Consider the following 27,407-nt stretch of genomic DNA (forward strand, 5'->3'; position numbering starts at 1 on the left):
ACCCTCTTCCACTGCTGGTGGGAATACGAACTGGTACAACCATGGTGGAACAGTATGGAGGTCCCTCAAAAAGTTAAAATAGAACTACTCAATGTTCCAGTAATTACACTATTGGGTATTTACTCCCCAAATGCAAAAACACTAGTTCAAAGGGATACATACACCCCTATGTTTATAGCAGCATTATTTGCAATAGCCAGATTATAGATATAGCCCTAGTGTCCATCAATAGATGAATGGATAAAAAAGATGTTTATATATATGGGTATATTTATGAGTGAATAATATTCTATTGTATATATGTATATGTGTGTAAATAATATTCCATTGTATATATGTATATATACATATATTATTAGTATATATGTATGTATATATATTATAGTATATATGTATATATAATATATAATTAGTATATATATTATATATATGGATTATGTTATATGATTATATATATATGTATATATATGTGTATATATATATATACATACACACACACACACAATGAAATATTATTCACCCATAAAAAAGAATGTAATCTTGCTATTTGCAACAATGTGTGGATGGAGCTAGAGAGTATAATACTAAGCAAAGTAAGTCAGTCAGAGAAAGACAAATACAATATTATTTCACTCATGTGTATAATTTAAGAAACAAATTAACAAGGGGAAAAAAAGAGAGAGAAAGAAACAAACCAAGAAATAGACTCCTAACTATAGAGAACAAACTGAGGGCAGGTGGGTGGGGCGATGGGTGAAATAGGTGATGGGGATTAAGGAGTGTACTTTCTGTGATGAGCACTGGGTGATGTATGGAATTGTTGAACCACTATATTGTACACCTGAAACTAATATAACACTGTATGTTAACTATATTGCAATTAAAAAATTATTTTTAATTAAAAAAAGAAATTTTAAAAAAGGATGATTAAGGAGCACCTAGTAAGTAGCTTAGCTAGCAAATGGTGGAGCAGGAATTTGAATCTGAAGTCCCACTGTCTTCCCACTGCTTGACTCTTCCTAGTAGGTGGTGGCTTCTCACCTGAGCTACAGTCTTCCCTTGGGGGAGTTAGCCGAGGCAAAGACAGCATGCTTCTCTATTTGATTATCCTTTTTCAATCACAAAATATGAAAGAAGATAAATCTAAGTATTACGTACTATTACAATGTCACTTCAATGGATGACTAATTTTAACGCAAAACTAAACACTTCCCAATGTAATTAATTCATTCTATTTATTGAAGTATGGTAACATCTCACACTTGAATAAATCCTGAATTTCTAACTCATTCTCAGATTTTCAGTTTTGAAACGTCTCCAGTTTCCCTTAATCACTAGAAAGTTCTGCAGCTTTGGTATCACCATTACACTGCCAGCATCTCTATAAGGGTTCTTCTAAAGTGATTAGAAGCAAGACAACTGTAAAAGTCAAAGCCTGTCTTTGCACCTATTGAAAGTGAATCATCTAATTGGATTATTGTAAGGATTAAATGAGTTACTAGATTCAAATTATTTAGACAGAAAGATCTCAGTTAATTTTAACTATTATTATCAATAATGTTTTCAGCTGTCCTAAAAAAAGAGATGTATCCTTGACTACTTTCTAGTATTGCTATTCAGCTGCCAGTAGAAGACAACACTGCTTCATCAACTTGAGGGGCTACGTGGACCTGGGAGAACAGTGGCACAGTCCCACGTTTGGGCAAAGGACAGAATTAGTGTGGACAACTGGGTACTCCTTGGTAGTGTAATATGAGATTGCACTCAAAGGAGAGGGAGACTCTTTTGATCCAGCTCTGTCTTTTATAGTATAAGTTATCATCTTGTTATAATAAAAAAGGATCAAAATGCAGTCTTTCTAGAGAGGAGAAGCATTTCTTTTGTTTTTATTTACTCATTTTTTGAGAGAGACAGAGACAGCATGAGTTGGGGGTAGGTATAAAGAGGGAGAGAGAGAAAATCCCAAGCAGGCTCTGCACTGACAGTGCAGAGCCCAATGTGGAGCTCGAACAATGAAACCACAAGATCATGACCTGAGCCAAAAACCAAGAGTCAGACCCTTAACTGATGAAGCCACCCAGGTGCCCCAAGAGGAAACTCATTTCTAATTTCAGCAGCATGACTCCAGCCATGGAAAGAAAACTGCATCTTATATTAGAAGAAAATAAATAAAAATATTAGTAGTAGTTATCTCTGGATATTAAGACTACTATAAACAGTTTTATTTAGTTTTGGGGGGCACTTCTCTATAACTTCCAAAATATTTGATGAGTATACTTTACTTCCACAATAAAAAAGTTAAAAAAAATAAAGTTACAGGAATTGTACAAATTGATACCCAAGGTTCCTTCTAGTTGGTCTATTTTCTGTCAACATTTATTTTTACGACAGCCCTTAGGTTCCCCCATCATTTTCTTTTGGATATACTAATGAGATGCCAAAATTAATGTTTATCTTAGTAAGCCTCATTTCAGGAGCAAAAACCTCATTCTTAACTTCTCTTCTGACAGTGTGCCTCTGGCTGAGACTAAAGCAGGGTAAATTGGACAGATTCTAGGAAAAACAATAGAGTTTATTGTAAATAAAACCCAAAAAAAGAGTACAGGAGTACTCAGCTCTAGACCAGGAAGCGTAACATTACTTGTTTGGGCTGAAGCTCCACAAGTCAGTCTATCTGACATCATCCTAATTTGTAACATTTTGCTCAAACACTTAATCCTTCCTAAAAACCTCTGCATTCTATTAAATGTCTCTATCTAATATTTTATGGACTTGTCAGCCTGCAGAACTCTTCCAAATCCTTGTAAGACAAACTGAACTTTTAGACTGAAAAATGAACTCAAAAGACACCAGAAACTTCACGATCAAATGAGACGCTAATGGAAGATTAAAAAAAAAAAAAAAATCCTTCTCATTGCATTTAGTTTTTTTTCTACACATAATTTGGAATATTCCTTTTTAGAAAATACACCCAGAAAGTCTTAGAATTAGTGACTGATTAAAAAAATGCTTCTCTAGGGGAACAAGTCCATTATTTACCCAAATCATTACTTCAATAATAAACAGGTGATGTGGTGCCACTTAAGGAATAATTACAGTCAACGTTTCTGTAATGTAGACACTGGTCTAAGCATTTTACACATAATTAAATCATTTGATTCTTGTAACAACCTTGTGAGGAAAGACTTTGCTACCTTCGTGTTACAAGGGAAGAAACAAAGACCCAGAGAGATTAAGGAAGTGGTTCAATGTCACATAATCATCGAGTGTACAATTAGGATTTGAACCTTGGGCAGGTTGGCTCCAGAGTCCATGTTCTTAACTACCGGGTTATGCGGCTTCAACTTGATTGTCAGACATAGAAAAAGGGTGTCATGTGGACTACTGGACAGTTCTTGGCCTCTGTCAGCATCCCCAGCAGCATCACCACCACCGTCATCACCAGCAACAACCGTAAATACTGTATATATACTCATGGCCTAATCCCTGAACTATGAATGTAACCTTGTTTGGAAAAAGGGTATTTGCAGATGGAATTAAATTATGGATCTTGAGATGAGTAAATCACCATGGATTAGGGGGTAGACTCTAAATTCAATAACAAGTAAGTATTCTTCTAAGAGAAAGGCAGAGGAAGATTTGAGACAGAAGAGAACACAGATAGGCGAAAGAGAGAACATAACCATGCAGGCAGAGATTGGAGTAAAGTGGCCTCAGGTCAAGAAATGGTGACAACCATTGGAATCTGGAAGAGGCAAACAATAGATTTCCCCTAGAGCCTCCCAGGGGAGGAGAGGTCCCGCTAGATTTCAGACTTCTGGACTCCAGAGTTGTGAAAGAATATATTTTGTGGTAATTTATTACTTTAGCCTCAGGAAACTAATACCTAGTGCTTTCCAGGTTTCAAGGTGCTTTAGTATATGTGATCTCATTTGATCCACATACCCCTGCACCTCATAATAGTTCACTTTGGGGATCCAGCTCCACCATAAAATGACTACTGGACCTTGTGCGAGTCATAAGTCTCTCTGGTCTCTATCCCTTTATTCGTAAAATGGGTCTAATAGCAATGCCTGCCCTGTGCCCTTCAGAAAGATGTCAGGAGGATCAAAGGTAAAGAATTCATGTGAAAAGTTGTCTTTGACCCGGAGCTATTTTTATGCAGGAAGTCTCCGGTGACAACTAATTCACTGCCTGGATAAGGATGTGGGCACTGTGAACATACACCTGCTGGGGCATGGGCATGCTACTGCCACCTTCTCCAGGACCATTTGTTGTTTGAACCCAGTCTCTCCACTGGGAATCATTGGGAAACTAGGACAGGGACAGAAATTTAACAAGGCAAAGCTCTGCTGTGGGTCCAGTGATTGCATGAGCTGAAGATTGGTGTCATAAGGCTGGCTTCTCAAGAAACATCTGGTGTAAGAGCAGAAAAGCAGAGAGGCTTGTTGCCCAAAAGCCCTTGCTCTCTGCATGATCAGAAGCCAGGGACCACCCCAGAAGGTGTGAGTGGAAGTTCATTTTCCTGCTGACCTTTCATTCCTAAGCCTTTGGGTGATGATGGCTCTGAAAGGTGGTAATTAGTGCCAATCGAGGTGATGTTTTTGTGAAGCTGACACCTCTCCATTAGGAAATGGACTGAAGCCAGTGGACCAGCCACTCAAGCAGGGCACAAAAAGCTAAATAATCAATGCTTGGCCAAACCTTGCACAATTAGTGTCTTCCTCCAACCATGCTCTAGTGCACAGTGGAAACTCTTGCAAGGATGGAAAATGGGAGCTACAGGGTTGAATGGCACCATAAGCCTTGGAATAGAAATATAAACAATGACAAGGAAGAAGAAACACAATGGGAGAGAGAATAGGAATGGGGGCAGGGTAAGTCAGTGTGCTTACACGGGAACAGAATAAACCCAGGCGGAAGAGACTAGCATGTATTAAAGTCAAAGGCACTACTCTAAATTCAGTACAAAGCAATTTACTGATTTTTAATGAATTATGTCACTTGCATTCTGTCAAACTTCTTGCCTCCTGTTCTTCCATTCTTTATTCAGTCTCCACAGGTACCTAGAATTCTACTAAAACTTGGCTTCATTAAGGAACAAAAGCTTCACTCCAGTTATTACAGTACCTTCTAACTTTCTCCTCTTTTTCTTTAGCCCTTTTTCTTTAGCCCATACCTTTGTCCACACTTAATTACAAGCGATATTTTAAAAGACAAATCTGAATGTGTAACTCTCATGCCCAAAACCATCACTGGCTCACTATTGCTATTTTACTTAAGACAAAATCTAAGGTCCTCAATACAACAAATAACACTTTCTGGCTGCTGCTGACCTCCCCAAGGCCAACCTCATGCAGCTCCCCTTATCACTTTGTCCTGTCCTTTGCACCTTTCTTTGCTGGCTTGGAGGCCTTCAAACAAGTTACTTTATATGTACATATGGGAATATATCTGTATGTGTGTGTATATGTATGCATGTATTATGGAAACAGACAATCAAGTTTGATACGTATCTAACCAAGAAAGATATATATTCCCTTAGCCTGGGAAGCTCTTGCCTCTGCCCTGTGCCTGACCAATTCCTACTTCCTATCCCTCTGACACACAGTAAGGTCTTCCCAAGCCCCTGCTCCTCACTTTTGATCATGTTCTCTTTATTACTCACTCTAACACTGCTCTTTCTCTTTTTCCTTGATAGCACTTACCACAACTGTTATATATACATGAAATATAAGTGTATATTAATATATTAACATACATATAAGTGTTGTTTGCCTTTTGGCTCTCCTACTAAGTTGTTTGCTCAAAGAGGTAGGGACATATATGCTCTGTTTCCTGCAATAAAGCCACATACTTTACCCCAACTCCAGATATTCTGATATTCAGTTAGTCAGGAATTAGGGTGGGGGCAGGGTTGGGGCATTGGCAGTTTTTCAAAGTTCTTCAGGTGATTCTAGTGTGCAGCTGGGTTGGGGACTGTTTATCCATCCTTTCAATAAGGAAGGAACGAAGGCCCAGAGAGGTCATTGACTTATTCAAAGTCTTCAAGCAGCTATTAGCAGTGGAAATGAGGACTCAGTGGAGCCTTGCCTTTTTATACACTATAATGTTCCTTCACTTAACTTGGAGAAGCTTTGTGAAAAGGATAGAGAAAGATTCCTTTCAATTTTTTTGCATTCTTGCAAAATAATTAACTCGTACCTGTTTGCATAGGATTTCTCTGGTTTTAGTGCTATAAGAAGGGGGAAATGGAGGCACCTGCATGGCTCCATCAGTTGAGTGTCTGACTTTGGCTCAGGTCCTGATTTCATGGTTTGTGGGTTCAAGCCCCGAATAACTGGGCTCTCTGCTGTCAGCCCACAGCCTGCTTCGGATCCTCTGTCTCCCTCTCTCTTTCTGCCCCTTCCCTGCTCTTTCTCAAAAACAAACAAACAAACAAACAAACAAACAAACATTAAAAAAGAAGGGGGAAATAATGCTTCTTACATAATTGTGAAGGTTAAATAAGCTAATATTTGTAAAGCCCCGAGCACAAAGCCTGAGGAGTTCTAAGAGATCAGTTACTATTAGCTTTTAAAATGTTACAAGAGTCTTTGGAAACGAGGTAGAAACACTCTTCCTTCTTGCCTTCCTGCCTTCCTGCCTTCCTGCCTTCCTTTCTTTCTTCCTTCTTTGCTTTGTTCTTTTTTCTTAATACAGGTGTAAATATACAATGGAGATGTCTCAGGAGGTGTAAAAATTGCTAGAGCAATAAAATACCTCTTTTTTTAAACCAGAACTCATTACTGTCTGTCAACTTTAAATGCCACCCACACATCCCTAGGTAGTATAATTTCTCCCCACCAAGTGAAAGCATTTCAAGGTGCTCAATCATTAAACAGCTACTTAAAACAACTCTCTTTCAGGGTTTCTCTTTCCCTTGGGCATCCATGCTTGTTACTTTGTCAAAGTGTCTATTTCCTGGAATCAGGCTTCAGCAGACTGCCTGGATGTTGCTTTACCAGACTAATTGTTTTTGTAAGGCAGCACTGGAGTCCTCGGGATACCAACTGAATTTAATCCATGTGGTAGCTCTGGGAATCAGGAAATGATAACTATGTGGAACTTACTCTCCTAGCATTTGCTTATTAATTTGTTTGTTGTTTATTTTCCACATAGGCCAAACAAAAGATGGATTTGGGGACAACTCCATCATGGTAACTGGGGTGTTCATTTAGTCTTATTTCACTAGTCCTGGCTATCTTTGTGTCTTTAGCAAATTCACATTAGAAATGACAGTTCATTTGTGAGTCCATGAACTAAGCAGAAATGCAGCAAATCAGAGAATTTTTGAGAATGGGGCTTTGAGGATTACCTCATCCAACCCCCTTGAGAATATTGCTCATTTAATATTTTGTTAATGCAACATTTTGCAATCTATCAGGAAATTCACTAGTATCATTGCCCATCAAATAGTGACAAGAGGACTTGGGGAAGCTGCAGATTTTGATATGGTAGGGAAGTGGGTAGGTGAGGGGAGAATAAATTTTGTGTGGGCACAGACCAGGGAGCAAATCAGCAAGGAAGCGACGCTCTAGGATGATTGGCAATCAAGAAAACATTAAATCTACAAAGTGAAAACCCATCTTTTGTGAAAGAAAGCAGATCAGCAGTTGCCTGTGGCTGCACAACCACCACTGAACTAGTTCCTCAAATGAGTGACTTGGCATCACCCTTGAACGCTGACCAATCAACTCAGTCACAGGTCCTACAGATGCTACCCTTTAGATGTTGTTCATAATCAACCTTTTCTCACTATCCTCATGGTTACTCTCTTGGGTCAAAACTTCAAAAATGTTACCTATTTTTTTTTTTTTTTTTTTTTTAGGTTTTGAGTTGGGGATGGAGGTGTGGAAAGAGCTAGACTTTCACGGCCATTCTCAAGATTTTTGTTGACTTGAACCTGAGTATGATGTGAGATTAAATGATTTTAAAAGGATGTTTTCCCCAGAGTCCTAGAAAGATGCTCAAGAGAACATAATTGAATGTATGGAGTATAAATTAGAACAGCCAGGAAATAAGGTAAGGAGACCAGTTGGAGGGTCCTAAAAACAGGTAAGATGTTTGAAGATTTGACCTAAGTCAGTGACCATGAGGATAGCAAGAAAAGTGTGATTAAATTAAAGAAAATATAAATAAATGTGTACAAGGCTGGGCCCTGTGCTTGGCATACTACTGGATTCAGGAGAGGACTCTGAGAGTGCTGAATAAAGTAGCAAGCCATTTCTGATAGAAATTCTACACAAGGAAATCCCTTAGCCTAGAACATGCAAAGACAGACAAAAAAGATGTGGAAATCTGCGCACACACACACACACACACACGACTGTATCAGCATTTCATCACTCTCATGAGTAAGTGCTACTTTCTTGACTCTTTTATCCCTTGTAAATGATCCTGCTCATAATGTTTATAATAAGGCGCAGCAGTAATAAAAATGATGAAAGATAAATGGATGTATTTAAAAAGTAGCTGTGCAAAAGATTGTTTATGTTGCATGGCAGACCATTTTTCATACTAAAAGTGGCTAAATTTCTCTGCATAAATCATGATCATGTTCAGTGCTTTTTCCTGTAAAGACTTAACTGAAAATGCATTGTCTTCTCTAAACGCTTCCAGGTTTAACCTCTAGTCTTTGTATATTGGACACTGGTTAGCAACAAATGGCTTATTGTTGGTTTTATCTGAAGGTGAACCACTTCTCTCTGGGGGAATGCTAATTCATGAGAAGCCCACAGAGCTCTTTTTTTTTTTTTAATAAAAAACCATTAGTATTCATTTTTGGCCTTGACATAAAACAGAGAACAGAGGATTTGGGATCCAAAAGACCAGAAGTGAAGACCCTTAAGAGAGATTCTGTTTCTTCCTATTGTTATGGAACAAAAAGGGTGTCAGGACTGGCCTTCATTGCTCTTTTCTAGGCCTTCCTTTCTCAGTAATTCTTCCCAGTAAGAAAGAATTACTGTTTGTTTCCATACCATCAATCTCTCCATCTCTCCACACCCCCAACTCTCCCCAGCTGACTACTGAAATCTAAAGATGTTTATCAGATATTTCTCTTGCTTGTATTAAGGGTTTTGGCGGATGAAGTCAGAACAAACTTGTCATATACATAAACTTTATACAATCATCATCACCAACACCGATTTCAACATCTTCATAAATAAGAACATTATTATAGTGTCTATTTCATATTGATCATTTACTACATTCCTGGAACTGTGCAAGAATTTTTCATACATTATTATCTCATTCAATACTCACCACAACTTCATGCAGTACGTAGTAATATTGTTTTCATTTCATGTATGAGGAAGTTGGAACTTGGAAGTTTAAATGACTTGACCAACGTCTCAGAGGGTGAAAGTAGCAGAGCCAGGACTGAAACCAGGGCTCTCTGATTGCAAACCCCATCATCTTTACCACTGTACCATACATATGCACATAAGACAAGTACTCTTCATTGTTTATGGCTTTTTACTTTAGGAATTTTTTGTGGCAACACCTTAATCCCAGGCCTAATTTCATGGCCACCTAGAGGCATATACATATCCTACCAACTCATCTTAAGGCTGTTCTGAGCAGAATATAATTACAATGGTAAATCTTTTTTTTTTCTTTTTAAAGTGGCCATTCAAAATAAAACATGTAGCAGTTCTTACCCTCACTAAGTGTGATTTGTGGAGAGCTGATTCTTTGTAATCTTAATTCTATATTTTCTGTTCCTGAGTTGCTTTTCTAAAAAGCCTTTATTTGGAAGCATTAAATCAAAGAGGGAAACTTAATGTGAATTTAAGAGCAGATTAGTTTATATTGATTTTTAGTTTTATTCCAGTTCTGTATTTGAATATCACTTAGTAAGCAAAACAGTAGCAATCTTCTTGACTATAAGGAATAAATTATAAATTCCCATATTCCCTAAAATAGACTTTACAGAAATAAACTTCACTGATATGAAGTTAATTTGAATCCATTTACAAAAAATTCATCAAGTATGCATATATTTAACAAGAATGTACAATACTTGTACACTGAAAGCAACAAAACATTGCTGAATTAAAATAGCAGAATTCACTGGGAGAGATATACTATGCTTATGGACTGGAAAATGTAACATTGTTCAATGTCAATTGATCTATAACAGAGAATAAAGAGGTTCAGAGCATGCCACTCCAAAATATGCCACTTTGGAATAAGGATTATTTTGAGCTGAAGGCAGTTAAGGAAAAGCAGCCACATGGGTCATGATCTCATGGTTCATGGGTTGGAGCCCTACATCAGGCTCTTTGTTGTCAGGGCAGAGCCTGCTTGGGATCATCTGTCCCCCTCTTCTCTCTGCCCCTGCCCCACTTGGGCTTCCCTTTCTCTCTCTCAAAAATAAATAAACATTAAAAAAAAACCCAAAATCTTTATGTAATACAAAAATAAAGAAATAAAAAAAGAAAAGAAAAGAAAAGAAAAAGCCACAGGACAAGCTCTCTGCCCTCCCCCTATCTGTATGAAACCAAAACACAAACTCCTACTGTTGAATTGTCCTCCTCCTATTTCCTTACCAGGAAGGGAGGCCTACCTTATCCTTTGAGGTGAGATGGCACTGCCAGTCTATAACAAACAAAACGCACTAACTAGACCTCATCATCCATTAGCTTCTCTATATATTTACCATCCCACAGTTTGTGACCCCTAAAAGCCTAAACCCCTTTTCCTTTATTGTCACTTCTCTACAAATTTATCTTCCTTTGTTAAAATGCTATCTAAAATCCACGTTCTAACCACTCCTTCCATTTATTCAACACTGAGTTTTTCCTATATGTATATGCACCACTCATGTTAATAAGCTTGGCTGTTTTTCTGTTGTTAATCTATCTTTTGTCAGTTTACTTTTCAGTGCCACAGATACAGAATCCAGGAGAGTAGAAGGAAGTTTTTCCTCCACTATAGGGTCAAAAAACTATGGCTCATGGGCCAAACTATGGTTCATGGGCCAAAGCTGCCTGCTTTTGTAAGTAAAGTTTTATTGGAACATGGCCATACCTATTTTCATTTATCTATTGCATGGGTCTTTGTGCCACCCCCACCAATCTAAAATACAGTAAAACCTTGGATTGCAAATAACTCGTTATGCAAGTGTTCCACATGACAAGCATACATTTCTAATAAATTTTAACTTGATAAATGAATGATGTCTTGCAATATGAGTTGTACATGAGGCCGAATGTCACATGATTACAACTGAGCCACTGGTTCTTGAAATTCACTTTGGTATACAAGTGCTTTGGATTATAAGCATGTTTCCAGAATGAATTATGCTCGCAAACCAAGGTTTTACCATCTGACCCCTTAGAGAAAAAGTTTGCCCACTCCTGAGCTACAGATGTAGCATAATCTCAGCTAAAATCCAACAGACATTTTTGGCATGTAAAAACTGACAAGCTAACTCTAAAATTTGCATGGATATTCAAAAGACCTAAGTTAAAAATCTTGAAAAGTGACAATGTTGGAGGGCTGATAGCACCTGATTTTAAAGTTAATTTGTACTGCTTAGGGCTCTGCCACCCAGTTGGCATTTTTCCTAAATGCCAACCTCTTCCTTCCTTCTTGAACCTCTTCCTTCTTGATCCTGACTTTTAAGGAAGTCACTGCTTGGGAGGAACCATTTCTTTGATGGGTTTGTATAGGGAAAGGAGACAGATTTTCATTCCATAGCTTTTATTCAGTTCTGATGAATAAACGAACTCGATGCCTTCCTTCCAAGGTTGGTACATATGAGTGCCACTCCAAGGGGAAAGACTTTCATGGAAGGATTTCTGCATCAAGCAGTCCCTGACTTGAGTGTCTCCCACTCCCTGGGATTCTTCCACCTTGGCCACTTCTGCTATAACCACTTATGATTCCACTGTTTCTCTTATCCTTCTTGAGTTCAAGTGTGCGGAAAATCAAAATCCTCTTCTTTTTCTTGTTCCTTTTACCTCTTGCATCATCTAGTATCCTCTACCTCTTAACCTCAAAACAAGCCAGTTAACTGATGAACCTTCTTATTTTTAATTGGCAAAAGACTTCTAACATATTTTGTTTAATGTTCATTTATTTTTGAGCAACAGAGAGAGAGAGTGAAAGTGGGGGAGGGACAGAGAGAGGGAGACACAGAATCTAAAACAGGCTCCAGGCTTCAGGCTCTGGGCTGCCAGCACAGAGCCCGATGCAGGGCTTGAACTCATGAACTGTGAAATCATGACCTGAGCCAAAGTCGGATGCTTAACTGACTGAGCCACCCAGGCACCCCTAATTGGCAAAAGACTTCTAAAGGCTATGAAAACCAAAAGCAGAATAATCAAGGAAATAATGAAATCCACAAGTGTCTAACTTATAGAGTTTGGCTTATCGATCTAATAGTACCAAAATTATGTATAAGATATTCAATTTCTGTTTGGTCCCATGCTTTGTCTCTGGATCTTTGTCATCCTTGGGTCACTTCTGACAGGTGTGAGGTGATACCTCACTGTGGTTTTGATTTGCATTTCCCTGATGATTAGTTATGGCAAGCATCTTTTCATGTGTCTGCTGTCCATCTGTGTATCTTCTGTGTCCATCTTTTCTTGTTTTTCCCTCTCTCCAAAGAAAGAAAGCAAAGCCCTTCATATACTTAGAAACTGTGGCTTAAGTTTACTTTCTCCAGGTAGATCTTGTTATCATTCTCTTAACCAGATTTGTGGTTCTTCTCTAAATTTTCACCAAGTACTGCATTTTCTTCTGCACTATGAACTACAGCTGCAAGTGATAGTCTACCAAAGGTCTGACTTACGGTGATTGTAAGAAGATTATTACTGTTCTATGCTACTCTCTTAATATCGTGTTTGGTGCCCAATCTAGTCACAAGACTATATCACCACTTTACTTATTTCATTTAAATATGTATGTGCTTACCCAGTTTACTAATTCACTTGAAAATGTCTATCATTATTACAAAGGCCACTTTGCTATTTTTTTTTCCTATGTTCCAATGAACTTGTTCACTGCTGGGAATGGAATTCTTCATTCTGAGAATGAAGCAGAGGGGTCATAAAACTACATTCTGCATATTTTCCCTATTTTCTATGTGTGCATTCCTTACTGATTTAGAAATTATTCAAGTTTTCAAAAGAAGAAATGATTTTAAATAGGAATAGTTAAAACATTCTAATGCATTAGTACTTCTCTCTGGGGTGAATGTTAAAAATAGGAGTTATGTAGGTGGATACAGAAAAACTAAAAGTAGGAGGAAGAGGGAGGAAGCACTCTAATTTCTACTCAACACACAACTATTCAGGCTATTCAAGAAGTGATGGGATTTTAGGTCAGCCAAATTTGTGAAAGATAACCTGAAGGAGAAAAGGACTTGAGGATATGGTTATGGAATGTAGTCCTCTCTAACTCACCCCTGTCTTTCCCTTTAGATCATTTTATACAGAAAGAAGGCTTATTATCTCTAGCAGTAAAGCTTCTTCATGAACACAGTTTAGTTATGGAAACATACTCCCATTTGTGATCTCACAAAAACAAAGTGGACTTAAAATATTAGCATTATTTCTTCATGTACTACTTCAGTATGTAGCATGAAAAATAGTTTCATTATTTTTGAGGTTTCAGGGCTTAAAGATCAAATTGGGTTAACGAACCTCCCTTATTGACGTGCAATGGAGAAATTCTTAAACTATATGATCAAGATCAGCTAAATGTTGTAAAAACCCCAATATCTCAAGGGCTTTTAAAAAGGTTTATTTCTTGCTTTCACAGTATAATGCAAGTCTCTTGGAGGTGGAGGAGCAGTGAGGGAGGGTCTCCTCCAAGAGGGCATTTGGGCTTCTCACATGTGGAGGTTATGCCATCTTCCAGGACCATGAGGCCCTTCTGGATTCTCTGCATTGGCTGGCAGAGAAGAGAGGAGAGGGAGGGAGTGGAGGGTAGAGCCTGGTAGTGATGGCCATTGCTTCCACCCACATTCTTTTGGGCTAACTGTAAGGGAGACTGAGAAATATAATTTAGCTGTGTGCTCAGAAAGAAGAGGAAATAAGTTTGGTGATCATCCAGCTAGTGGCTGCCATATAATTTAAATTAAAGATCACACATTAGCATCAGGGAAGCTTAATGTTGCCCCCAGGTGGGGTTCCTTTGGGCTTGCAGTGAATGCTTTAAAAATTCAAATTACTTTAGGGGCACCTGAGTGGCTCAGTTTGTTAGATGTGTGACGTCAGCTCAGGTCATGATCTCACAGTCTGTGAGTTTGAGCCTAGCGTCAGACTCTGTGCTGACAGCTCAGAGCCTGGAGCCTGCTTCATATTCTGTGTCTCCCTCTCTCTCTGCTCCCCCTCTCCCTCACTCTCTGTCTCTTAAAAATAAATAAAATTCAAATTACTTTAAAAATTTGAATATGAGCAGAGTTCACATTAAAAAAAAAACTATTATTTTTGGGTTCTCTCCAAAACTCGGAAGATCTAACAGATCTTTTGGACTTGCTTTTCCACTTGATATTAAATGGCTGGAATGAAGTAGCAGCTATCCCCTTATCCAGAGGCCAGCTCTCCAGTTAACCCTTGAACCTGCTTCACTCACTGTGACCTGCCTGGCCTCTGAAGGAGCTTACACTTGCATTCTCGGGTCTCCATAATGACTTAATCTTTTCTATATTTTATATCTTGTCACTAATATGCTAATAACAACAAGTGACTTGAATAGATTGAATTGGGTCTGCAGTTGTTAGATTATGCTTTAATCATGGTGAAAACTACTAGCCAACTCTTTCTGAAACTCCCTTTCTCCATAGAAGTAATGCTCTAATTATGAAAGAATTGAGATACATATTTTATTTTTAGCTTAATCACTAGTTTAGTCATAATTCACATTCTGAATAGGAATGATAATCTATCAGGAACACTGTTGAATGTGAAAACTTTGCTTTCCTATTTCTGCCTAGGATTAATGCTTGCTGGGCTTATAATCTTAAAATCCTTTTTATGGACTAAGAGCTCTTTACAGAAAAGCAGGCCTCAAGCAACAGAATGGTCCTTAGTTTGGTAGCAGAACAGTTTACAGAAATATAACCTAATTCATGGCTGTTGATTATTGGCTATTTGGGGGAGAGGAGTGAGGTAGGGTAGATTTGATGTAGCTATAAAAAAAAAATACACCTTAAATAAAAGATAGATCCCAATACAGCTCCTTTGTGTCTCTTTTAGTTTAACTTGAAATTGTTCCACAATTGACATTTGGAATATTAACCTACATTGAAGGGGAGGCTTTTGGGTGCATTTTAAATGACAGTTATAACTGCTTTGTTTCTTTGAAGAACTCTGCACAGATATCTAAGAGTTGAGTGTTAGAAGTCCGTATGTCATTCTAAAAAGAAGGAAATAGATTATCAAACTTAAAATCAAACAAATTATCTGCAAAGAAATTATCTTTTAACAACCTGGACAGGTGAAAAAATATATATAAACATATGTAAGGCCAATTAACACAAAATGAAAGCACTACATTATATTGAGAGCTTTATCTCTTTTGTTTGCCTTTTTCTTAACTGAGCAGAGATTAAAGTGTTATTTTTAAAAGTCACCTGAGGGTATTTTAATGTTCCTGGTGAATTTGCTTATGCATGTAAAGGCAGCCTTTCTATTCCTTTTCAGTTCACATGTCTGGATTTATTTAGAAGTTATATGAATTCTGTGTGAGAGAAGTTTTGTTTCGGTTTTTAATTTTTTTAAGTGTTAATTTATTTTTGAGAGAGATAGAGCACAAGTGGGGGAGGGGCACAGAATCCAAAGGAAGGTCTAGGCTCTGAGCTGTCAGCAAAGAGCCCAATGCAGGGCTCGAACCCACAAACCGTGAGATCATGACCTGAGCCGAAGTCAGATGCTTAACCGACTGAGACACTCAGGTGACCCTTGGAGTAGTAATTAAAAATTTTTTTTTGTTTAATGTGTATTTATTTTTGAAAGAGAGAGAGAGAGAGAGAGAGCACGAGCAGGGGAGGGACAGAGAGAGAAGGAGACACAGAATCCGAAGCAGGCTCCAGGCTCTGAGCTGTCAGCACAGAGCCTGATGCAGGGCTTGAACCCACAAACCACGAGATCATGACTTGAGCCGAAATCAGGCGCTCAACCGACTGAGCCACCCAGCTGCCCCAAGAAATTTTCAATGAATTTGTAAAAGCACCAGTGGAAAAACTGACATTATTTTCAATTTTTATTAATGATTTGGATAAGGGTAATAAGATACTACTGCAATTTTAGACTTAAGTCAGCCCCTGGTATCAGAGAATAAAGAAATAGCAGAATTACAAATTCTGGCGAAGACAGAAAAAAAAATCTCCTTTGAGAGAAAATATAAATGGAAAATTTTTAAAAAGTCACCTTGAATGACCATCAAGGGGAATTGTCACTGGACAAAAAGAGGTTATTGGATGATGTGGGCTGCAAGAGGCCCACTGAAGGCAACCAGCATGATTCCAACTCACTCAGCTATAAATCTTCACCCAATGCTAGGAAATAGTAATTATTATCCTCTTGCCCCAGATGAGGAAACTGAGGCTCAGACAGATTGATCAACTTGCCCAAAGTCCCTAAGCTAAATAATTAAGGCTGTAGGCATTCAAGTTCAAGGCCCCCAGGAACCAAAGTCTGAAATGAGAACACCGAAGAGTGAATATAGAGAAACAGCATATCAAGAGAGACTCAGGTTGCACAGAAATGGACAGCAGCTTAGGTTTTAAATGTGGTTCACTGACTAGATGACTAAAAGGAGGAAGTTTCAAAAGACCTGAGGCAAAGTGGGCTGAAGGATGTAGTAATTCTCCCTCCAACTCCCAGAAACCAAGGCCAGAGCGTGGGCTTAACCAGGGCACTTTGGTACCAGAAGGATACATACTGGATAGATTCCAACAGAGCAATAAAAACAGTGAAGGGAACAGAGATTTATCTGTTGGAAAGATACACAAATCTAAGTGCCTCAAGCTTGCTTGAAAGGGGAGGAGGGTACCATGGACGGCAACTCTTTGAAGTGTGCACAGCACTGAGGAGACAGTGTTCTGCCATGGGGGTGTACCTGGGAGTTAGAAGTGATGAAATGTGGACAAGAAACCTCTGAGCTGATAGCAGTAAATGTTTTTTGGAAAAGCTTCAGGATAACTCCTTCAGGCTCTGATGTTTCACTTTCCCTGACTCACTTTTTTTTCTGAGATTCCAGGGTCTCCTGAAGGAACCCCTGTCTTATGCAGCCCCCACTGCTGCACAAGGAATGCAGGCTGGGTTGGTCCTCAGGGATGTTGCTCCCAGGGGCACAGCGGAGGGAAGATCCAGATGGGCTGGGCAAGGTGACTCATTTGGTTTCCTCCCATGATCATTTCTATGAGTCATACACTTTCATCCAGTCCAAAATATGGGAAAGTAACATCAAAAAGCTTGTCTAAGATGTTGTTATCAAATATTTAATGGAAAAGAAAAATCCCCTCTCGTATGATCTGTAAAGAAATGTTTATTTAGGCTTTCCATTTGTTGCTATTTCTTTGCTTTATCAGCATCCAGGAGGTGGGGTAAGGAGAAAGGAGGATGTAATCAAGACAGAGTAAGACAGCTCTGCACTTCTGGTCTGAGGCAGTGACCCAAGCTCCTGACCCCTGAAAAGAAAGGTCAAGCTCTTTTCCAATAAGCAAGGACTCCTCTCCTGAATAAGACAGGCATTCTAGTCAACTGAGTATTCAGCTCTGTGTTTGTAAGAGCATGGTGCCCATGTCTAGATGGCTGGAGATAGGGTAATGTGGTGGGTGGGCAATGTAGAGCAGGGACTTTGACATCAGATGGATCTGGCTTTGTCACTTATTACTAGCTATGTCTCAGGCAGGATCCTTGACAGCTCTGAGACTTAGCTTTCAGATCTATAAAATCACTATTATAAGAAAAATAATAGTAATGGTAATGCTAACAAGTCTATCATTGATTGAGCTTCTTACTCCATACCAGATATTGTTCTATGGACTTTACACATACTATCTCGTGTAATCTTCACAGCCCTAGATAACGGTATTAATATTGTCCCCATTTTCCAGGTGTGGAACCTGAAAGGACTTGCCCGATCATGCGATTAGATAGTGGCACAGGCAGCAGAATATCTGCCTCCTCAGGTTGTTATGAGGTTTACTAGAAGTAAAGCAGTTAAAGTAAAGGTATTAATTTATACTAAATGTACAACATATACATGCTTTTTTAAAACTAAAAACAAGGAAGGGGAAACTCCCTTTCTAATTGTCCCAATTGTTATCTCTTTCTTTTTAAAATAAATGAGTCTCTCTACTGTCAAGATCCTATGTAAGGGTAACCCACAGTATTTCTTATGTTTTAATCCAAACTATCTAAATTTCATAGACATCATTTGCACAAAAGCTGTGGGCAACACTTCATACTAGGCTAGTACGTATTCCCCAGCTCTGTTCAAGAAACCACTGTGTTCTGCCAATCAGTCAAATTAAACATGCAGAAATCACTGAAAATTTACTCTCAGTAAACATGCTCACAAATCCTGGATCATACTCCAGAACAAAATAAAATATCTTCTCTACACATACACGTGCAACTCTAATTGGTGTTCAAGACTATTTTGAAGATGATGCTGAGTAAAACTTTCTTACCCTGCATGTTGATTGGTATATTAGTCCGTTTGGCTGCCACAAAATACCACAGGCTGGATGGCGTAAGCAACAGAAATTTATTTACTCACAGAGGCTGGAAGGTTCAAAATCAAGGTTTCAGCAGGGTTTGGCTTCTGGTGCGCGTTTTCTTCCTGGCTTGTAGATGGCCACCTTCTCACCATGTTTTCCCAGGCCTTTCCTTGGTGCATGTGAAAGAGAGGAAGAGAGCCTTATAAAGCTACCAATCCTCACAGGTTAGGACCCGACCTTCACGACCTCATTTAACCTTAATCACCTCCTAAACATTCTAGCTCCAATTACAGTCACATTAGGAATTAGGGCTTCAACATATGAATTTTGTGGAGGACACAATTCAGTCCATGGCAGTTGGTTAGTCTAAATTGAATTTTACACAGAGGCCTACATATTTCTGAAACTCATTCATGATTTATTAAAATTTTCTATAGACTGTGATCATCACTAGGCCAGTAATTGCTGAAGGGCTGTGAATCAGGTGCTTGTGTAGTCCATGAACAGATGAGATGTAAAATAGATAAGATCTCTTGGTAAAGCAGAGTGAAAAGGGTCTCAGAATATAGGGTGGTGGTGTTCTTTCTAAAAATAAGTCTTGATGGCTATTGTGCTCCTGATAACTGAAGATATTTGGGAACATAAACAAGTTGCCCAAAAGCAAAAGTTAGATCTGGAAAGGAAAGAGCCCATTCTGCAGAAGGAACATGTTTTTTCCAAATGGTTTGCATAATTTCCTATGTAGCTTTCATGTTACAGAAAACAAACACTTAGGCGTTTTGGATGACTATGTGGACAAAGTTTCCATGTCTCTAAAAATTCACTGGGGCAGGATTAGTTTAAGAAGTATTGTTAACTTTCCTTCCTTATGTCATTTAAAACTTTGGAAAATATGAATGTGCTTTTGGGCTTTTCTTGCTTGTGGACTTCTTTACTTTCTCTCTTTGACCATAGGCATGCTCAAACACTGGGGATATCTTTGTATGTGGGTCAAAATGGAGGAATGGGGAAATGGGAAGGGTTGGATTTTAAAAAGTAGGCTTTTTCAATTGTAAAAACCCAGAAAACAGTCAGATCCTGGTGTTCAAAATAGGACCTATTTTTAAGGCTATTGTCTTGAGAACAGATTTTCAAGAAAAAAAATTTTAATCTTTCTTTAAGAAATCAAGATTTGGAGACCCTATTGGTTCTTCCCACAGGGTAGCAAAGAATCACTCTTTCAGGACAATAAGGCCAAGATTTGCTGTTTTATGGTGGAAAGTTTATAGGATGCAGTGACCACATGTTAGAATCTTGCTTCTCATAGGGTATGGTGGCCAAAGAAGAGCCGGTTAAAAAGACCTTCATGGCCTAGGAGTTATTTGAATAGGTAGAGGGAACACTGATGGCAAAGAAGGCTGGCTCCCACTTTCATACGATCCCAGGAAGAAACTAAATTTCCAGCTGCAGACTAAACCAGTCTGCAGGATAGAGTGTTCAGGCAGTGGAGGCCCTAAGGTTTTGTGCCTCTATTTCTGTGTGAAAAGCCTGTGAGTCTCCTGGGGCCCTCTGTGGTGTTGTGCGATAGAGGCCCACATCAGGTTCTATGCTGTCAGAGATTATCTCTCTTGGGATTCTCTCTCTTCCTTTTTCTCTGCCCCTTTGTCACTTGTGTCTTCTCTCTGTCTCTCTCTCTCTCTCTCTCAAAATAAATAAATAGAGAGGGAGGGAGGCAAACCACAAGAGACTCTTAAATACAGAGAACAAACTGAGGGTGGATGGGGGAGGTGGAGAGGGGAAAATGGGTGATGGTCATTGAGGAGGGCACTTGTTGGAATGAGCACCGGCTGTTGTATGTAAGCCAATTTGGTAATAAATTATATTCATAAAAAAGGAAAAATAAATAAATAAATAAATAAATAAATAAACTTAAAAAAAAAATTCGTATTGAATAAATGAAGGCACCTGACTGCCTTGAAGGGTTGGTCCCAGAGTTAATTTGATCCAGAAAAAAAGTACAGGTCAAAAGAATGCTTATTGTTTTGCCATTTTCTCGTAGTGGAAAGTCCCAGCCAGTTACCAATTAATAATGAGTATCAACACAATTTATCTGGTGCTTAACAGAGGGTGACTTCTGAAGATAACTCCACAGACAGAGCCTATTGTGAAACAGGGTGAATTCTGCCACAATGTATTCCTTCTCTGGTCTCAGACTAATCACTTAACTCCTGAAATGCCACACATGGAAAATGTGTTCTGTCATCAGCCTTGTATGAATTAACAAGACTATGTTCCATGTTCCAGAAGCACAGCAGGACGATGCAGATGTCACTGGGCTCCTGGCTTTGTGAGTTTATGTGCTGAAGGATATCTGGGTGAAAATCAATGATATAAACACAAAGGAACTATTATTAGGGCATCATATTGGCATTCTCATATTGAATCAGGTCAGGGAAGGATGAGACAAGGGCAGGACTTGGGCAAGTGACAAGACATAGTAGCAGTGGGAGCAACAGTGCTGGGTAAACAGTTGTAAATCCTCAAGGCTAGACCTTGTTAACATTTTACAGAATTCTTTGTCTCTTTTAAGCAAGCTACAAAGCAAGAAAGAATTCACACAACCTCTTTGGAGATCAGTGGGATTTCTCTGTTTCTGTGGGAGATCACTAATCACAAACTAATTTGTACCTTGAGGTTCACCAAGTTGGATTTAGAAATCAGGCACATTTTGCTTAGCAGCTTGGAGGAGACAGCTGTAGGTAGAGGTGGAACACACATAAAAATGACTGGTTCTCCTACTAATTGAAAGGAAACTCCACAGTTGGGTTAAGAGAAGCTACCTAACACTCTTTCTGGTGCCCTTTTGGTGACTTACTTTTGTTCTTCCTGCCCTATTTGGCATCTTGGCACACTAAGTTTCTGAGGCTCTGAAGAGCAGCATGTTTTGGGTCATTTCTCCACGGGTGTAAACTGAGGAAGGAAGGAAGTTGACTCTCAAAACACATGAAGCAAGGGTATGATTTGGGGACAGAATAAGAAGTATTAATATTTTGTTGAACATAAATGGCCAAGGAGCTGATTTCGGTAAGAAGCTTCAGGCAGAAATTTCAAACTGTAATGGCTGTCAGGTATTAAGGGGCAAGATGCCACTAATTCCCAGGGGATTAAAAGTACTGCTAATTTTTCTCAGGAACATTACAACTTTGAAAAGGGTATCAATTTAAAAACACAAATTAAATGCTATCTTTGAGATGAAATGAAGCCATAAGGAATTAAACAATTGGCCACTAAGTGGGATTTTTCTCAAATAATCCTTGAACTGTGTGTTCTAGAAAGGACTATGTGTACAGCATAGTGAGAGAGGGATAAGGAGGATAGCAGCTGAGGAGGAGGACATGTCTGAGGAATGTGACCTTAGGATACTCAGGGAAATTTCTACAAAGGAAAAATCTGACAGAGAAGTTCTGTCAGAGTTCTCTGACAGAGAACTGAAGAAGTGAACTCAATCTCTTGAGGTGTCTGGGCTAAAACACATCTTATGACTTTGATGGTAAAACAAAAACAAAAACAAAACCAAAAAAACCAAAAAACTATGTATTTTGAGTATTAAGATAATGAAGATCAAAGCCAGAAATTTTGGATGAAAAGAGGATTACTGTCATGTTTGAGGCTTTAGAAAAAAACAATGGAGGGGCGCCTGGGTGGCGCAGTCGGTTAAGAGTCCGACTTCAGCCAGGTCACGATCTCGTGGTCCGTGAGTTCGAGCCCCGCGTCAGGCTCTGGGCTGACGGCTCAGAGCCTGGAGCCTGTTTCCGATTCTGTGTCTCCCTCTCTCTCTGCCCCTCCCCTGTTCATGCTCTGTCTCTCTCTGTCCCAAAAATAAATAAATGTTGAAAAAAAAATTAAAAAAAAAAAAAGAAAAAAACAATGGAATAATCTTTGGATCAAAGTGGCTAGAAAGTGGATATTTGGGTGCCTCACAAAAAAAATCTTGCAAACATTTACATAGAAAACTCATCATAATAATGTAGAAAAACACATGAATGCATGCTGCATGGAGTGAAGGTTACAGTAGGAGTCTGTCATTAGTGAAATAGCCACGTGTAAGTAGGATTATTTATCCATTGTTTATAAATCCATAAGATTAATTGGTGAAAAATATACTACCATAAATAATAAAACTCTCTTCCATCCACTTATTTAAAGAACTACTTTACTATATATTGTTTAATTACATTCACATCAATCCTGAGAAACTACTTAGAGCAGGTTTTAGCAGGTTTTATAGTTGGGAAGGCAGAGCACAGGGAGGTTACGTAGCTTCATAAGGTCAAACATAGTTGCGAGCATTTCCCTGAATTTGGCCTTTGGATACCTTAACTGGGACTCTCCACCAGACCATGAACTGCCCTGTAACCAACTCCTCTGAAGTACTCAAACCTACCAATGAATAAATACCAAAACAAAACTTGAAAGGGCCTCAAATACCAAGGTCACCAAGAAATACTAATCACAGCCATGCTCCAGGCCAGCTTCAGGACATTCATATGAATTTCTATGAATGGAGAGGAATTTTTTTTATGTCTGAGACATAAAAAGGTAATACATTTACCCACTGTCTGCTAGAATGCCTGGTTGATAATTCCTTTGGCTTCAGAAAGCAGGTCCTTGATAATGTAGGTTGAAGGCTTTGGAAAACTGTGGGTAAGATATCCCAGTATGACAGACCACTGAGACCAAGCAACTGAATGAGACTCTAGAGAGCTCACGGGCTCCTGAGGTGTTGCCTAGAGTTTGGTGGAGAGAAGCACCTCAAAATGAGGATGGGCACAGAAAGAGGCAGTTGGAGAAATCCTGAAAAGTATTTTTGTTTGTCTGTTTGTTTTGACCTTTTCCAGCCTTTGGGAATCATGGAAATATAACAGCACAGGTCTTGAGGACAATCTACACTGGGATGTGGAATATCTGTGTGATTTTAGACAAGTCATCCTTATCTATAAAATGAAGAGGTTAGACTCAGTGAGGTTTTTTCTACTCTATTATATTATGATTTCATGAAGCAAGTCTTAATTTAGCACTTAGAAAGATCCTTGGCTCACACAAAGTTACTCCATCCAGAAGGAAACTGCCTTTACAATCTGTTTCAGGACTTGTATAGGGACTTATCACAACAGTTAGTGATTGCCTTTGTTGGTTGCCAACTGTCTGGAGAGCCCCAGAGTACATGTGGGCATTGTCCTAAGCTGGACAAGTCAGGAAAGAGCTGCAGAGGCAAGGGACGGACACTGCAGGAGAAACCAGGAGTGACTCAGAAATGAGACCATTTTCTCCATCCAACTCTCAGTCCCCAAACTGGGCTCCTATTGTGGAAATTAGACCTTTGAGCAGTGTTCCGTGTGTTTATTCTACTTGTATCAAAGAGGCTTTCATCTTCCTAGAGCAAATTATTAACACATTCCACCAAAGATGTGAGGGTGGAGGCCTGGCCTTGGGGAAAAAAAAAATCACATCATAATAAAAAGCTGCCCGAAACATGAACTTAAGAAAAACGAACACAAAAGCCCCCACTTTTAATGACAGTGGTTGGCCAGATGCCAAAGTCCTTGTGCCCAGAGGAGCATGGCTGGCTGATTTCTTGTCCGTGGGCTGACCCTTCTGTGCCCAGGAATTTTCCATGCGATGGCCAGTGGTGTGGGAGGTGGGGCCTTTGCAGGTTCAGCAGGTTGAGGCACTCACAGACAGTTGTCTTTGACTTTAGCTAGAGACCAAATTTTGTTGGCTGAGTGAACAGTGACTCTCAGTTCCAGGCAGTAAATCTTTGCTTCTTGAGATTATTTCGTTGGGGAGTGGGGAGAGAATAATAGAGACAAACAAAAAAACACACTTCAGAAAGACCAACTACTCTCAGGTACATCCAAGATGGGAAGCATTTACAATGAGAAGTTTCATGAATGATTACTCCCCAAGACAAGAGGCTATAAGGAATAGTTTCTAGACAGAGATTATGCCATTTTCTACAGCTAGTTCCTTGATTTACAGGAGTCATTTGGTGTTCAGGCACTTCCTTTGAGATATAGCTCCACTATATGTGGAAAAGGGCCTAGTGTGAAAGAGTATACAGAGAATTATTTATTGCTGTTGAAAACCAGGACCCAGGGTCTGACTTTGTTTTTGTTTGCCTCTTTAAAAATGTTTCCTAGTAACACCAAGATATATTATCACAAATCCCATGTTCAGCAACTGTGACAACCAAGATTCATGAACAGCCACAAACATGTTGTCTGACATTAGCATCAGTTTCTCCTTTTGGGGATAGAGGAAGAGCAGAGAAATTGAGAAACTGAGAAAACAAGAGGGAATTGAAATACTTCATCCAGTTGAACAGCCAGTGCAGCCTTGAGTAAAAGCAGTCTAGGATTTGGGACCTTGGCTTTGCTGTCTGAAATCGATCATTTGCATGTGAAGAATAATTGCTGACTCTAGTGAAGATGGATAAATATCCTTTGTAGTGATCAAAATCACTCTTCTAACAAGAAGGGCTCTCAAAAATCCCACAATCTCACCTATAACACACATGGATTTTTAAACTTTGGCTAATCAGAATAAGTATCATTTGCTCAGCACTTGACTGCTTTAGAATGCTTACAACGATATCTGTGCCAGTGTTATAATTTTTTGCAATTAATGTATTCAGAAACTTGGGCTCAGCATGTATATAATTTGCCAAAGTTTCCTCCTCCATCATCATTACTCTACTCCTGAGGTTCTCAACAAGGGACCAATCTCTACCACCTTCCCTACCCTGGGAATGGGGAATAGCTTTTGGTGATATCTGGAGACATCCTTGTTTGTTGACAAAGGGGGAAAGAGCCATTGGCATCTAGTGGGTGGAGGCCAGGGGTGTTGCTCAATACCCTAGAACATACAAGAGAGCCCCCAACCCCCAATATTATGAAGAATTATCCATCCCAAATATTAATAGCACCAAAGTTGAGAAAACCTGCTCTACATAGTCTCATTTTAAAGTTCCTTTTTGACTTCAGTGACCATTTCTATACTGACAACTGTCAAATCCATTATTTTTATTATTTCCCAAATTCCATACTCTTTTTACTAATTTCCTAACAGAGGCCTCTGCCTGGTTGTTATGTGGGAAGCTTAAACACAATATGACAAAAATAGATCTTCTTCACCTCCTATATTCTGATATTTAAAAAAAAAAAGGTTTTTTTTTTAATGTTTTTATTTACTTTTAAGAGAGAGAGAGAGCTAATAGGGGAGGGGCAGAGAGAGGGGGAGAGGATCCCAAGCAGACTCCACACTATCAACGCAGAGCCCAATGCGGGGACTAAACCCATGAACTGTGAAATCATGGCCTGAGCCATATCTGAGTCAGATGCTTAACCGACTGAGCCACCAGGCACCCCAATTCTGTTCTTGATCACAAACCCTACCATCTAGGGTTTCTCAAGTTAAAAGCATGATTGCCATTCTTGACCTCTTCCTTCCTCTTCTATTCCTCACTCACCCCAATCCAATCATTTGACAGGTCTTTCAAATACATCTGAGAAACATCTGTATTTACTCAGGAAAGTGAAAAGACCTATTCCTTTTGTTATTCACATACCCAAACAGTCCCATGGCAGTGTCAGCTCCATATGATGGTGGGTTTTCTTTAGGTGATTTCCTATATGACTTTGTGGGAAATCAGGAAGTAAGTGTTCTTCTTTTGGGCATAATTCCTCCACCCTAAAGAACAGTTTAAAATGGCTGCTGAGGCTGCTCTTGGCTTTCTAAAACTAGGACTTTCATACTAGCATGTTTTTTCATGGCTCTTCCCCTTGCCTAGAATGCTCCCTCACACCTTTCTACTTCTCACTTCATCTAGTTCATTATTGCTTCAATCTCACCTTAAAATCACTGCACTTCGGGGGCGCCTGCATGGCTTAGTCGGTTGAGAGTCTGACTTCGGCTCAGGTCATGATCTCATGGTTTGGGAGTTCGAGCCCTACATTGGGGCTGTCAGAGCAGCGCCTGCTTCAGATCCTCTGTTTCCATCCCTCAACCCCTCCCCCACTTGTGGTGCTCCCCTCCCTCCAAAATAAAAATAAATATTAAAAAAAAATCACTGCTCTTTGGTGGCCTAACAAATAAACTAGGCTATAGTTTTTATTTAGACCATCCATTCTTAACCTTAGCTATGCATTAGAACTACCTGGGGGTGCTTCTAAAAACTATTTATTACCAGACCTACCATGGATCAATTAAATCTTACTAACTAGGATGGGTATAGATAGCAGTACTTTAAAAAAAATAGCCCTAGGTGGTAATGAGCATAACTTTCTTCATATCTCCATAGGAGTTCTGAGCTACTTGCAAATATTGGTTCACTGTCTCTCTTTGTCATTATATCATATAATGAAGTGGGGAATTTTGTTTACCAAGAAATCTCAATGTGAGAGAAAGAAGAATTCATTTTCCAGGTGTGTGGTCCCTTCCCCAGGAGCAAGAGAGGGAAGGTGGTGGATGGGGGTGATTCATGGATCTTCTGGGTCCACTTCTCTAATCAAAAGTAAAGATCATTTTTAAGTTTAGTTTTGGTTGCTAACTGTGTTTGTTTGACAGTTACTCCATGAAGAGACCATTTCACATGGATATTGAGTGAATAAATGAATGGGTAAGTGACTGAGGGAGTAACTGA

The 27,407-nt window shown here is 39.2% G+C and overlaps 1 protein-coding gene across 3 annotated transcripts in view; it reads right to left on the reverse strand.

Moving 5' to 3' along the window:
• Positions 1-27,407, reverse strand: part of ANKRD55 (ankyrin repeat domain 55) — a 284,495-nt gene that overhangs the window by 153,480 nt on the left and 103,608 nt on the right. For all 3 annotated transcript variants that reach the window (XM_045060815.1, XM_019834369.3, XM_019834390.3), the window contains one exon: positions 18,787-18,896. The gene's annotated coding sequence lies outside the window, so the exon portion shown is untranslated. The remainder of the gene's footprint in view (positions 1-18,786; positions 18,897-27,407) is intronic.

Source organism: Felis catus, chromosome A1 (genome assembly GCF_018350175.1).
Source record: "Felis catus isolate Fca126 chromosome A1, F.catus_Fca126_mat1.0, whole genome shotgun sequence".
Taxonomy (NCBI): domain Eukaryota; kingdom Metazoa; phylum Chordata; class Mammalia; order Carnivora; family Felidae; genus Felis; species Felis catus.